This window comes from Stegodyphus dumicola, chromosome 4 (genome assembly GCF_044657685.1).
Source record: "Stegodyphus dumicola isolate Sdum_Otavi_A_Nest chromosome 4, ASM4465768v1".
Classification (NCBI taxonomy): domain Eukaryota; kingdom Metazoa; phylum Arthropoda; class Arachnida; order Araneae; family Eresidae; genus Stegodyphus; species Stegodyphus dumicola.
The window spans coordinates 260,111,326-260,124,909 of NC_140771.1; positions in this window are offsets into that span (position 1 = coordinate 260,111,326).

Sequence of the window (13,584 nt, forward strand, 5' to 3'; positions counted from 1 at the left end):
AATAGTACATATAGTAACGTACAAATAACATAAATAGAATTAGTTATTTATATGACTTGGCACTGCAACAGTTGTTAGAATATTTTATTTTCCTAATAAAATTTTACTTTTACAAGAGTTGGTGTGATAATGATTGAGGTCTGTGGGAACTTCCGTCATTAAGTAAATGTACACATCGATTACAGATCTGTTTCTTAAAAAAATTAAGTTTAAAAACAAAACCATAAAACAAAATGCAGATTAATTTTTTAACACACCTAGTTAATTATTATTTCAGTATTGTAGAGAATAATATTTTAGTAATACACTAAGTCTTAGTTATGCAGGAAATCTCGCAAATACTTTGTTTATGAACAAAAATGCATGATATTCTCGACCTTTGCTGTTCATCCTTCCACGCATGTATTGCCTGAAAATCGCTGTAATCTTGTGATGTATCCTGCCCAATGATATATTTGCCGCAAGGGCGCATAACATAATAATAGCTGGACCGGTTGCAAACGGGATCTAAAATGGAAAAAAATGGGTGACTATGCATCAAGCAGCCATCAGCATTTATCACTGATGATCACTAAATATAATAGCAAACCTGTCATAACACTTGACTAACTTTTAAAGAAATGAATACAGCGTATAACGATTGCACTGTCAATTACGTCGGGAATTTAGACCTTCAAATTAATAAAAATAATATCAAAATTCTATATGAATGCATCTGTCATGGAAACAATTTTCGAATCGATGACACTGTGGATTTTCAAATTTATGTTTACTGTTTGTTATCAAAAAATTGTAATTAATTACTTGCCCACTAGTTTTTTCGTACACATCTGCGTTATATGTAGTTTAAAATCAGGGAAAACTTTAACGAGGCTATGAGGCTTACTGCGTTTTTTTAAAAGAAACTGCTTTACTTATAATAGACAGAGCGGTGGCTATGTAGTAAATAATTAATTCCTATTTCTAATTCATTGCTTTGATGTGCAGGTGATCGGTGATACTTAAATCACATATACTTATGTCGTACAGAAATGAATGGCGCAAATGCTGCCGCAGAGCGGAATACAATTTATTAAGAAAACCTAATAGTACATCAGTTAGAAATAGTATTCCCCTCCCATGTCAATACAGTTCTGCCATCTGGCTGGGAGGTACCGAAGGAGCTTTGGTAAACCAATCTGTGAGGTGTTGGCACACCACATATGGAGAAGTGCATGCAATTCGGCAGAAGATTCAACATGTTGGCCATTGATCGCGTCCTTCATTTTCTCAAGCAAGGCGTAGTCCGAGGTCCACCTACTTTGCACGCACATTTGTCATCTTTAAATCACCATGCACAATTGCCTGTAATGTTCCTTGCGCAAGCCCTGTCTCTTTCTGCATCTTGCTGAACGTTTTGCGCCTGTTCGCCATGATCAAATCCGACACAGCTGCCATATTTGCTGCTGTATGCGATGCTGCAGGTCGTCCGAAGTTGGCCGTCCTTTTCCATCATTGCTGCCCAAGTTCTCAATGACGACGGCGAAAGGGACGGGCTCTAACTTATACCTTCGCTTACAGCCAGCTCCATCTATGCATTGAGTAGGTCACGCCCACTTGTGTCTATTTCACTTGTTTTCTCTTCGCATAGGCCTACCAGCGGCCGAGCGGTAAAGTCGCTGAGCACTGGTAGTTCGGTCCGAGGTTCGAATCCCGCGAACGTTCTGGCTGCATGGGTGGTTTCGTGGTTTTCTCCATGTGTAACGTGTATACGAGCCATTTTACCTTAGAAAGTCCTCCAAGAAGGCGTCCCTTAGGCAGATAGCCCTCGAGACTTTGCCGTAATTAAATAGCTTAACCTAACCTAACAATTCGCATACTGCAACAGTTTCGTTGTGAGAGTCGTTGTGTCAATCATTTCTGCACGATACATGTATAATTCTACTTAAATAGATTTTAAGGGCACTAACTCCTCAATTGATAAATCGACATCAAAAGACAAGTTCCGCAAACAAAAATGCATTTGCTTTAAATTCGCATTTGCTTTAAATTTTTCGCACAAACCAATCGCTAACTTCGATGGGCGGAGGCTACTTCATTATTGCATTACGTTCCTCAATTACAACCATTTGCTTTCCTTCCGCCTGCCATGTAGGACGCTTCCCCACCAGCTCAGCAGTTTCAGTTACAATTCATCTACTGCTTCTCGAACCATATTGCTATCGGCAAGCTTCTAGGCGGAGGCGACTCAGATAAAGTTCGGATGATGTCGCTTATGTTATTCCCCTGACTTCAGGGCTTTCTGCACTATTTCTACCGTCTCCTAACTACTGACGTCTTCTATTTACTCCACTGCTGCTTAAGATATGAACTCTCTTCAAAATACTATGAACTCCCCCCCTACTTATTCATTCTTTTCATATCATCATCTGATCTAAAATCGTACAACTAACTGCATTAGATTAGGTCTACTGCCCCGGTACCCGCACCTCAACACATATCCAGTCGAAAAATATCGTACTGAATACCAAATTTTGTTACTGAAAATTACAGTAACACATTTCAGAATTAAAGGAAAGTTAGGTATCGGAAATTGATATGCAGTTTACGTAAAGAAGTAGGAAAATATTTTATATAAAACAATTTTTCCTTTTTAAAATGGTAAAATTATGCTGAGGGTTTAGCTATGATTAATTTTAAGAATGCATTAATTGCTTGCCTTTAAGATTTTGTACGCTTCCATTTTTTTATTTTCCTATTTAAATAAATTTAAAACTTATATTAATAAAATTTACGGGGTAATATATTTTTGCGTTTATCTACTCCAAACCCTGAACCTTAAATCTGAGTCATAATTACCTTAATTATGAACCACAATTAGAATTAACCTCAATTATTAAGTGAACTCCATAATCTTTTACCCATTTAGACATTTTTAATACACATTGTTCGAGCCGTTACTTTATCGAAGAACCTGTGTCGACGTAGAACGAATATTTCGATTGCTTGCGAAAGAAGTCTTACAGAAGAGGGATCTGTTCACATTTTGGGAATAAAATTGAAGCATTCTTTTTACAAATGAAAGGGTAACTCATGTCATACAGATGCAAATTTCTCCGAAGTATATCGTGAAAAACCAACCTGTATCTGATTGAATTTCTCGTTAGATTAATTTCATAAAAAATTATTCAATTCTATTTTCTAAGTTTATCAGTTATGGTCTTAATCAGGCCAAATGGAACGTTTTAAGTTTTTAAATATCGAAAAATATTCATTCGTTTCCAATTGCAACCTTGTGTTCAAAAATGAAGGCGAAGAAATCTCGAGTTTCGGACGAGCATAAACAAAATTTCACCTTTAGAAAGCTAGCGAAAACTATTCGTAAGCTGCATTAACTCCTATATTTTCAGGTGTTCTATCCTTCTTTGTGCATGCCACAATTCTGGCTCAGATTAGAAGGTTATACAAATTTAAACTCAATGAGACAGAGCTTAGAAGTAGGAGTTCAGCTCGGCTGGTGGAGTGTTCGCCATTGCCTCATTAAAATATAGTTCCTGCCAAATGCATCTGAAGGCCAACATTAGATAGTGGCTGTGCAACTGGTAAGCTAAAAAAACTTAAGTGCAAATGTCCCATATAGTTATTTTTGAACTAAACTTTATAAATATTTCCAATTGAACTATAATAGAAACTGCCTCAGCTTTATCATACTATTTTTATACATTTTACCCGGGATAGTGCCCGGATCGACACTGGAAGGGAAACTGAAAGAAGATTCGAATGTTTTGTTCATGGATATTTTACCTGCGTCATGAGAGCTTTGCAAAAGTCCGAGCGATTTTAAACCTCTGCTGCTTGTGGGTTCGTTTCTATAAGCAGAAAAGACTAAATATTTAATTTTGAACATGCTCATATAATACACGAAACTGCATATTTACCCAAGCAAATAATCAAACGAACAGAAATCAGACTCGGACATTCCCTTGAATACAGGCATTCAGTACTTACAGCATACAGACTCTTTTCTGTTTGTATCTCTTATCGAAGATCTTAGGAAACTGAAGCATTTTGTTTTATTTATTTATGATAATAATAAATATTATTCAATTTTCATCACCCTTGTACATTCACTTCAAACGAACACGATGTATATTCCCAATATCAGATATACTTCCTCCAAACACAACGTGTGTTAATGTGTAAATAAGTACTTATGTATTAATAAACTGATATGTATACTAAAAGGTACTAATAAAATACTTATTAAGTAGTTTTAATCTGTAACTGAGCGCTGAATAACTGAACAAGACTGAAATAAGTTAAGTTACTCTTAAAACGAACTAGTTGCGAACTACCCAAAGCGAAACTAGTTGCGAGGTATCACTTCTTATATATCTTTCTATCCATTCCTCATCGTATAGAGATTATAGGTGTTGAAGATCGTGAGCATTCAGGTGACGAAATATTTACAACGGACAAAGCGAACTCCTCATCCTTCTCCCCTCACAATGCGAGTTGATTGCAAAAATTTCGTTCTCTAGCACACTATGGTGTCATAGCTACAAGAGGAGAATATTTTGTAGTATTTCATTGAATTTAAAATATTTTCTTGCTACTTTTTAGTACCTTAGAGGCATTTTTTTTTGTTTGTTTTGAGGTTTGTATTGCACAACGCATTTAATTTAAAACTCTAATAGTACCCCTTCGGAGCTCCATATGGTAATGTATTGTACCGCAAAACTAAGGAAATTTAGTTTCTAAAAATCTGAAGCAGCCTACGCAAATAAAGAAAATTAGCAGGTTAGTAGATATCATGTCCAAAGGAACGACTTTCTCTCGGTGTCCTTTTTATTTTTCAATAGTGGTAGAACAACTGCTTGGAGTAAAGATAAAATAAACAAATTCATCTAGTGAACAACAAAATAATCAGTGCAGGATTTCCGAATAAGCTACAGAAGCTATAGCTTAGGTCCCCCCACATTCTTGGGTACACCCCGCAAAAAATTCAATATAGTATAAATACCGTATAACAGACTTAAAAAGGGTCCCATATATCAAGTCTGAATACGGCTCTGAAAATAGTTGAACACACGCTAATTTACTTTGTCCCCTTTGGAGAAGACTGTATAATGTTGCCTGGGTAGCCCCGGCGTCGGAATATTCCACCACGGGTGCGCTCCGATCATAGAAGTTATGGTGGAAATATAAATTTTAAATTTGCTATTAATTTAATATTAAATTTTAAATTAAGCAAAACGCATACTTTGGGTCAAATCTTGAGTGCTGTTCCTGAAGAAAAGTTTTCCTTGCCTTACTAGACTGCGCTTTATTCACAGCTTTCTTTTCCTTTAAAATGCTGTTTAGTCTAAACTTTTTAACAAAGGCGCCGCGAGAACGTCTGGATTACTAATCTGTATCTGATTGTGTTTACATTTTAAGTCATTACAGATGGCTGATATTGAGATAAATACATAAACTGAACGATGGAGTTCCTTATTAGGTTGTTTGTTTTTCCTAATTACCATACAGCAAGTTATAAATTTTCTTACAATTAACTTCTTGTGTAATTTAAAGCCTTTATTTCCAAGATTTTGTTTTATTTCGAAAAGGTGTATATACACTATTACAAAACATTAAACGGCTAGAAAAGGATCTCTACAAATGTATAGGGAATATTTCCGTCTAATCTGAAAGTTACAAGGTGCATTATATAATACATAGTTTCGAAGATTAATCTTATGTTGTAAACATTTTGCCTGTAAAGAATTGGTTACAAAGAATGTTTTTGTTAAGATTAATTTGTTTTCTTACAAACATGTGCTAATTACGATTACGGAATCAAAACCCGGTAATATCTGTTTAAAGTTTTTTGATGTGACCATAAGAAATGCGGTCTGTATGCTCAATATTGCTCAATATTTACTCAATGCTCAATATTTACGTTCCCTATAAAGCGCGCTTTTTCTAGGACATTTTTTTCATTTGAAGGACTCGCTTCTTTAGATCCAAAATTCACTGGTATGTTCACACATTTTTTTCCTGGGCGGATGCCGACCGAATCCGGCAATGAGCCATCATAGATCGAGTATCCGAAAAGGGACATTTTTTGGTAGATTAAAAGAACCATTTCTTGTTTAATTTAGGAACGAAGTTATCATTACCGAAAATAGACTTCATAAAAGTTACCACCACGTCGGATTACTTTGCGACGTCTTTAGTACGCCTGGGAAACATGCTTAACGAAGTTTCTCCTTTGCTTGCTTATCCAAAAGGAGAAGAGGTTTTTAAAATTCTAAAATTTGTTGTTGTTTTAGGTACTGAGCCTTTTAGTTCAATGCATAATATTCGGACTTTTATTCATAAAATTTATAGTGATTCCATGTGCACAATATTTTCACTTGTAATTATTCTTGCATGTATTCCAGGTTAACGCCTGCATTGTCGTCTGTATATCTATCTGTCTACCTATCTTGTATGTATACACTTTGATTTTTATAATTTATTATTAATATTATATTTATATTGATTTTAAAATTTGTTGTTGTTCAAAAAATCAAGTGGAACCGAACTTCAGTACTCTAGTTTAGTTCGAATTTTAATGTTTTAAATTATTTGCCCTTTACGAGTCGATTTGAAGCATTAAAAACGAATAATTAATTTGCATTTTCATAGAGTGTTTATTTAGTTTTGTTTAGTTTAAAGTTATTCATTTATTATTTATTTTAAATATTTGTAAGAAATATCAACATATTTTAACATTTCAATTTACAATTTACTTCGTTCTAAAATTTAAAAGTGGCATGAGTTTTATATTTAAACTCTTTTCGAAATTTTTCCTACGATTTTATAATCTTTTTTCCTTCTACTTTTAAATTTTAGTTTTTATATATAGCTAAAAGGTGTAATATGTATGTTTTAATTATTAGTATTTAACGAAAGAGAAACAAAGTTACATTGTGTGGTAAATGTAAAACTGGGCAAACTTATTCTTTGTTTTTTAAGCTAATATATGCTCTTCCAGTTTGGATGATTTCAGCGGGAAATAGAATGTATCGATAGAAGCTTTGATTCAAAGAAGTAAGGGATTTTAATGTCAAAATAATCCACTGTAATACTTAATATGAATAATTGCTAAATAACTGACCACCAGTATTTTATTCCCTTCTTGTGGTATAAAAATTTACAAAAATTACGAAAACACAACATAAAGATCTCACAATAGTTTTTTCCGTTAAATAAGACTGCATTGCCGCTTACAGGCAAAGCGGTGATTGTGTAGCATGTATTAGAATCAGTTACTAGAGTTTTAAAGCTATATTGAAATTTATCAAACATTTTATTTTCTCCGAAGTGGTTTTAAAAGTACGTTTGTGAAGCTGATGCTTTAGTATTTTAAATGTTTCGCCCTCTGAAAAAAAAAAAAAAAAAAAAATTGCACGGTAATTGATATAGTATAGCATGCCCATTGTTTACCCTTACATCTATGACAGTCTTTAATAGTTTGGTTTTATGTATCTCATGTTAATTGAACAGCCAATTTAAAATAACTAATAACAACGACTACATAATTTAGAAATACTCATTTGTATAGCAAAAGCTCTTAATTATGAATTTTAAATGCCATTCAACAGAAACTAAAATGCATCTTGGATATGGTCGTTATCTTGTATATGGTCTTCTTACTTTGGAAGGGAGGAGGAATTCTCTTTTAAATTAGTTATCAATGATAATAATGATAGTAATTATAATAATAAACTTTTATCCTAAAATTTAATATGCCATTACATTTCTGTTCAATTAAATTTCGTTTGTTTTAGGTTGCCTAGCGCAAAACATTATTTTAAGCAGAAAGTGTCATATCTAATGCATAGATAGATTAGGTTTTGAAAACGTAAATAAATACAGAAGGACAAACTTGAAAGAAATACTAAAGAAAAGTAATTTAATATTATGAGTTTTTACAAATAAATCAGCATTTCATCTGTCAAGGCTATCTTTAATTATATAAAAATAAATTTACTGATACAAAACATCATTTAGTAAATCTGATCTGCATTATGAGATCAGAGTTACACCTAAGACTTTCAGAAAGGATTAATTTAGAATTTATGGTTGATTATTGATATATTAAACGTGTTTCTTTGATTAGTCCATAGCAGTTCCCATAGTTTATCCTTACATATTATTTTTCTTATCGATCTCGAAAATGCCTATAAAATTCATAATGATGAAGTCATGATAATGACATTATTTTAATTGCCTAGTTTTACATTAAATTCCAAAATTTTACAAATCCTACCAAATATATATTAGCAATAAAAAACTGAATTCATTTTTTCCAAATTTAGCTTCCGAAAATTAAGTGAAGACAGCAATTAATAAAATGAACATTATATGTTTGTTTATTTTTAATTTCAATAATGCCGTATTAAGTATTAAATTCAAATACTGAAAGCAAAATTTGTATACGCAAGTTAATAGGAGTAGTAAAAAATGTAGGGAGTTAAATCTAATCTTTATGCTACACATGCCAATAAATTATACTATGGTATAATTTGTACTCTGGTATAATGTTTTCCTAAAATTTAAAATTGTTTCAACATGCCTGCAATCAGAATGTGCACCGGACATTAATCATCGTTATACAAACGGCAATAAAATTAAAATATAATTATGAAATAAAATATTCCAAAAAACGATTCTGTTGCCAAGTCTTGTAAATAATGAAATATGTATATCTTCAAATCTTTCAACACGATTTATGCCAGAGTTTGTAGATTTTTAGAGACGTTACTCATGCTCTCTTTTAATGGTAACCAAAATAATGTGAAACTGGGTTCAAAGCCATTAAAGTCTTAAAATTTCTCCAAATTCTTGCCATAAAATTTAAAGTCATAATAATGCTAATTACCTGAATGGAAAATGTTTTCGCTAGTTTTATAAGATCGGTTCGACGGGCTCTAGTTTAAGAAAACTGGCTTTTAGGATTAATGTGTTTTTCGTACTATACGTTTAGAATTCTTGCATATAGATGCTTTCAACTTTGGGCTTTTTATGTTCAGCGAAAATTTAAATACCTCCGAGATAATAGTTTCTTTTATTTAAATTCAGATTTTCCTTGGATAAAAAGATACACTTTTTTTAAATCTTCTGTAAAAAAGAAATAAATCTGTAAATATCAGAATAACATTTGTTTGAAACTCGAAAGACGTTCAGAAATCACGGTTGTTGTTAGTTGTTAGCCATTATGAATTTCACAAAGAATTCGTGTATTGATGTTTGCAAAGTAAAATCGATGCTTACTCTTAATGGGTATGCTGAAAAGCAAATTAACGACGACAAAGCTGCTAATACCTTTATTTAGCTGAAAAGTATTGAAGAATTCCAACAAAACATTTCGCAAGGAAATCGAGCTCAGGAAAATCTCTGAAAAGCCGAAGACGACTTTTTTCGTGCGATGTTTAAAGCTGGACTAGCTGAACAGTTGATCCAATTTTATTGTGAAAGCGATGCTCCGGCTCCACTTTTACAATAAAATTGGATGTGACCTTCCTATTACTCGAAAAGAAACGCAAGCATAAAAAAAGACTCTAAAATGGTTCTTCCTGTAAAAACTTCCTGTGAAGTATAACTACTGATTATACTGCATGATACTGTGAATATTTGTATTAAGTAAAAATTCCAGCGTTTCGATGTATTTGTTTTAATAATAGTATTTGATTTGTTTAAAGTTATAATGGTGAATCTTTAGATTATGGTAACTTGGCGATTTTTTGGCGAAAATTTGGCGACCAACCCTGCTACAGCAACCTGCTAGTTTTGTTTTGGACGCCATTTTTTTTTTCACGAAGTAAAGGCATTTTTTTTTTAACTCAACATTTTTTCTAACAAACTGCTAGCCGAATTACGCTTATACTAGAAATTTTATGGAACAAAAATGCTTAATCATAACGAAGTTTAGGTGCGAAATTGAGAGAAAGTGCAGAATCGCAAACTGTTTGCCGCGATTTTAAGAACTGCACATACGCGGTATCATCCATGTACACGTCGACCTATTTTCATTTAAAAAAAATCCCAGAATTGCACAAAAATCTCATTGCGCACACTCTTGACTTTATCTATATACACTGCTAAAGTCCTAGCTAGTAACTTTTATCGCCTTGCCAAAAGGTCGCCAAACTACCTGTTACCATATTCCAAAGATTAGCCGTTATAATTATTGCATTTATTATTCATGTTTTTCTTGTTGTTATTGTAATGTAACGCTTATTATTGCATTTATGCCATAGTTGTAAGTTTGGCTTCCTGTTCAGGCATTGTACTGCCCGGGACGTGCAGTCCTTGGGAAGGGGGCAGTGTTACGGATTTGGTATTTAAATAGCTAATGTTAGTTGAATTGTAAATTAAATGGTTTTATTTCCCGCGCAGTGCAGCGGGTGACGAATATTAAAAGAAAGCTAAGCCGAAAAGTTGAAAATACAAGAGCGCGTGCATGTAACATTTAATAAATATCTCTTTTTGATTTCGAGAAAGTACTAAAAAATTCTCTCGCACTATTTTAAAATCTTATAAAAGGAGGAAAACCTCTCAGTTCGTGGTAGTTACTTAGTTTTTTGTTGTTTAGAAAACTGCTCTTGTTGATTGTAGCGAATTCGCGGATTAGCTTTCTTTAGCTGTTTTGAATTAAGTTCTGTTGAACGTTTGAGTAGTTAAAAGGAAACTACTGTGAGATATTGTAATACTGCACGAATATTTTAGGAAAATTAAGCATATTTGTTGTGATAATAATAAATTTTTGTTCATTTTCATCGCACTTGTGCATTCATTTCCTAACGAACCCGTACGCACGCAACAATATGTTAAGTATTAACTCAATTTGTCAGCAAATTGTCTATATTTTTTAACTTCACAAAGATCCATCCTATGTCGTCTTGTGGTTCATCGTGGACCAAACTACCACTGTTCAGCAATTTTACCACTTATCTGCAGGTGAATGCCCACTCTAAGCAAAAAAGGCATTTAATTTTTTGCTCCAATAATACAAAAAAGGCTGCATATTTAATCTGGCAAATAATTAATGAATCAGAAATTTCTCGTATTTAGAAGCCCTATATATAAGAAAGCTCATATGTATAAAATTTAAGTGTATCTGTGGTTTTCTTGATTCGTGCTTCGAGCCGTCACTAACTAACACTAGCAATAGAGGAGGACAAAAATTAACTAATATATATATAAAAGTAATTTAATTAAAAAGTAATTTAATTAATTAAAAGTAATTTAATTAAAAAGTAATTTAAATATTTTATTAATTTATAATTCTTTTAATATAGTGACAGCAACCGAGAAGTAGTTTGGCAATTCATTTGACATTTCATATATAAAATTTCATTGTAAATTTTGGTAGTACTTACAACAAATCATAAAATTAATATCATATTCGACCTAAAAATTGCGAATCTATTCTTAATAGCCTAACTATTCCTAATAGCCTAACTATTCCTAACTAACTAAATATTGCGAAACTAATATAGAATTAATATCCTGACCTAGTTATTCCTAACTACGTATTGCGACACTAATTCCTTAATATATAGTTCGATTGAAGTTGTTGCAATTCTCAGTGAGTTCTCGAGAAGTTTCTTTAGTGTTTTGGCTCTAATTTTACTCTTAGAATGCTTCATTATTAAAATAGTTGTTCCCAAATATAATCATTGCCAAATCATGATGACAATCAGTAGCGCATCACTGTATGACACGATGTACAAGGTATAGACAAGCATGTGATCATTATTTGGCAGTCTGTATATTTCTTAACAAGTATTTTCACACTTAGAGTAAAATTAGAACCAGAATATCGGATGAATATCGTGAGAACTTTGTGAGAGTAACGACCACTTCAATCAAATAAGATTAGTTTCTCCACAACCAAAATTTACATTTACAATTTTGTGCACAGAATGAAATTAACATGCTAAATTAACTGGATTTTAGTGTTATTAGTTTAAAAAATCATAAATTAATAACGTTTAGATTAGTTAAAATTATTTTTGGTCGTCAGCTTTCGTTAGTGTTAGGCACTAACTGCTCGTGTTAAGAAGTAAATAACTAAATCACTTAAATTTTCTGTATATGCGCTTTGTTACATAGAGTACACAATGAGCAAGGTGAAATTCAACTATTTGTTTCAGCGGTGAAATCGGGGATTTTGAAGGAAACCTTCGCAATTATGTGATTTGTTTATTTAGGAGATCAAGATATGTCACTTTTATTAGAAATTATATTTGTAGCACAAAATATCTCATCTTGCCGCAGTTTGACCCAGGATAGCTAAGCGAGTATCCGAGTATGAGATCTTGGAGTTTCTTTGATCAGTTCCCAGGATAAATATGTAGCTTCGTGTGTTATTGGAGCACGTGGGAAATGGATGGAACGATGGAACTAACAACGATGGAAATTTTATGGATGACAATGCGCCATAGCGCAGGACCTCAACTGTTAGCGATTGGTGTAACGACATTCTGGAAAATTAAAAAGAATGATTTGGCCAACTAGATTTCCCGACATGAAACCCATCGAACATTTATGCGGCATCATGGAGAGGTCAGTTCGTGCACAAAATCCTTAACCGGGCAAAAGGAGTTCAGGCACGATATTACAGGGTATTCTATGACTTTCGTCACCTCAGCGTGCACTTTAAGTAGTAGGATGAGACGGATAGACTCCAGCCATGCATGTCAATTAACAACAACTATTAATACTCGAGCGTCTAAGTGCGCTGTTGAAAGCAAGTATCAGTAGAAAGGAAGTGAGCACGAAATGTCAGAGAAGTAGTAAGTCTCCGCCCCGATGGAATGTTCTACCATTGCGATCGGGATTCAGGGCTGGCTTTCAACGTGGGCCGATGGGCTGTTTGATGATCTGAACTGTATTGAAATAAAATGTGTTCTGAATGGGCAGATAAATCAAGATGAAATAAATGCATGCAGTTGTTCATATTTTAATATCCTAGACAATCTTAATCCTAAAAATGGGGGGAAATATTTAAGCTTTTTGATTTGATACAAGAATATGAAAATAAATTTTAAAAAATTCGTAAAAGAAAATAAAAAGTTTTCTATGTTTGCGACAATGTTTATTGTCAATAGATATGGCTATCAAACTTTCAAATAAAATACACGGAGGTGGTGCATGGTATTCATCTGAACAGAAAATAGATGACGTCTCTTTGTTGGAATTCTATAAATCATGCGTACCGACAGATTACTATGCCTCACTTCATAGTCATGCGTTATTCGTTGTCATCATTATTTGGTCGAAAGAATATCTTTTAAAAAATATTTTGAATCGTGAAGTATATTTAAAGTAAAATTAGAGCATATTGAGAACTGAAAACTCTCCAATCGAACCAGACATTAATAAATTAGTTTCTCAAATTTAAGGTCGAATATTACATTAATTTCATGATTTTTTGTAATTACAACCAAAATTTACTATGATATTTTATATATGAAATGTGAAATAAAATGTCAGAATAAATCTGTATTTCTCTCATTGCACTAAAAATCATAAATTAATTAAAATTTCTTAAATTAAATATATTTTTAA